This window comes from Otolemur garnettii, unplaced genomic scaffold (genome assembly GCF_000181295.1).
Source record: "Otolemur garnettii isolate 467f Iridium unplaced genomic scaffold, OtoGar3 scaffold00043, whole genome shotgun sequence".
NCBI classification, from domain to species: Eukaryota; Metazoa; Chordata; class Mammalia; order Primates; family Galagidae; genus Otolemur; species Otolemur garnettii.
In genome coordinates, this window is record NW_003852438.1 from 10887448 (window position 1) to 10889858 (window position 2411).

Sequence of the window (2411 nt, forward strand, 5' to 3'; positions counted from 1 at the left end):
AAAAAAAAAAAAAAAAAAGAAAGAATTTGGTTTTATGATAAGGAATGCCAGAGAACTGCAGAGCTTATGAAAAACCTAATGCAGTATGACCAGTTGAAAGCCCACCAGGGAGCTGGAGCAGGACTCTGCCCAGTGATCCTCAATTTAGGAGAGGGCATAGAAGTAGATATCTTGCAAATGCTCACCAAGACCAAAGATGAATACACAAAGTGTAAAACCTACTCTGAGCCAAAAAAGACAGCCATCTATGACAACCCCAATCTCATCAAACCAATTCCAGTGAAACCCAGAAACAGCACAGACCTTAGCCTAGCCAGATCTTAGACCCTGAGCCCCAGCACTTATCCTAAATAGATCTGTTTGGGAAGCAGGAGAGAGCTGTGTGTCAGGAAGTTGCAGAGTCTCCACAGTCCCTCCAGCAGCAGCAACAGAGAGAAAAACTTCCAGTTAGGCAAGGGGTTGTATGCTCCCTGTCTTATGAGGAACCAAAGAGATGCTCACCCCCGATTGAGAAGCAGCTGTGTCCAGAAGCTCATGGTCAGTTCAGACCTGTACCCATTGGCAGAGCTGCCTAAACAGTAGCCCTGTGAAAATCGCAGTACCCATTCTTTGGGAGAAGTTTTTGCTGGACCTGTCCAGCCACAGTCTCTCCATAACATTAGGATTTCTCATGGTGCACAAAATGCTTCCAGAACTTAGAACCTGTTAGAGAAACTTCAGAATTCCCCAGGGGCAGCAAATCCCAGCCAAGCTCCCACTTCTGCCACCCCTGTGGCTTCAGGAAAGGGCCTGGCTCAGCCACCACTGGTCTATTTCAACAGCTCCCTTCCACCTCAGACACAAGGACTTCAGGCTCCTGGGAAGGAACAGGCCACACTCCCGATACGACCACTCCTCCTCCCTGGCTATCAGAATAGTAGTTCTGGAGTGATGTCCCCTCAAGAGTTGCTCAAGACCTGCAGAAGCTCCAGGCTTTGCAGCAGGAGCAGCAGCTGCACGTGTCCAGCCGCCCAGCCCTGGCAGCTGAGTTTCCTGTGGTTGGTTGGAGCCCTGGAACAGGGCAACCCTTGGAATCCTAGATCAACAAGACATCCAGCACATCCAGCTCCTCTTTTGTGCCTCACCTCAGCACATCCCTACTACAACGGCTCCCTTTCTGTTCATGACAATCTACCTGTGCCCCAGCAAAGGAGCATGAGTGTAGGCTCTTGCCTGCAGGAGGCCCAGAAGCACCTGTGGCCTCCAGCAGCCTCCTCCTGCCCGTGCAGAGCCCTTAGCCCTCTGTGGCCACCAGCACCCTGCTCACCAAACTTCAGCTCCAGGAAGTACTGCTGTACCTCCAGAATGATGACAACTTCTTTTTTTTTTTGAGACAGAGCCTCAAGCTGTCCCCCCAGGTAGAGTGCTGTAGCATCACAGCTCACAGCAACTTCCAACTCCTGGGCTCAAGTGAATCTCCTGCCTCAACCTCCCAAGTAGCTGGGACCACAGACGTCCACCACAATGCTGGCTATTTTTTGGTTGCAGCCGTCATTGTTGTTTGGCAGGCCCCGGCTGGATCTGAACCTGCCACCTTAGGTGTATATGGCTGGCACCTTAGCCACTTGAGTCATAGGTGCCGAGCTGACAACTTCTTCTTCTTCTTTTTTTTTTTTTATCAGTTTTTTTTAGCTAGGGCTGGGATTGAACCCACCACCTCCAGCATATGGGGCCAGCGCCCTACCCCTGTAAGCCACAGGCGCCACCCCACAACTTCTTAAATACAATCTACAAAATCTATCTCTTCAGCATGACACAAGCAGCCATGAAAAAGACTATGTGAAAACACGGCAGCACCTGTGGCTCAAAGGAGTAGGCGCCAGCCCTATATGCCATAGGTGGTAGGTTCAAACCCAGTCCCGGCCAGAAACTGCAAAAAAAGAAAAATGACTATGTGAAAACAAGTCTTCCAACACAAGGTTCCTTCTTTGTCAAGTGGTATTATCCTGAATGTTTCCACATTTTTTTTTGCAGTATTTGGCTGGGGCTGGGTTTGAACCCGCCACTTCCGGCATATGGGGCCAGTGCCCTACTCCTTTGAGCCACAGGTGCCACCCATGTTTCCACATTTTTAAAAAAGTATGTGTAATATGAAGTAAAATGTTTCAGACTTTATATATATATATAAAAGTTAATGATGGTTATCTTCACCTAGTAGAATTACAGTAAACTCTCACTTAACATTATCAATGGGTTCTTAGAAACTACAGCTTTGGCTCGGCGGCCAAGGCGCCAGCCACGTACACCTAAGGTGGCGGGTTCGAATCCCCAGCCTGACCCGCCAAACAACAATGACGGCTGCAACCAAAAAATAGCCGGGCGTTGTGGTGGGTGCCTGTAGTCCCAGCTACTTGGGAGGCGGAGGCAGGAGA

At 49.4% G+C, this 2411-nt stretch overlaps 1 protein-coding gene and 1 pseudogene across 3 annotated transcripts in view; one reads left to right on the top strand and one right to left on the bottom strand.

Annotated features, from left to right (window-relative positions):
• Window positions 1–2411, bottom strand: part of TIMELESS (timeless circadian regulator) — a 34286-nt gene that overhangs the window by 9220 nt on the left and 22655 nt on the right. The window lies entirely within an intron of this gene.
• On the top strand, window positions 31–1822 carry LOC111725547 (annotated as a pseudogene).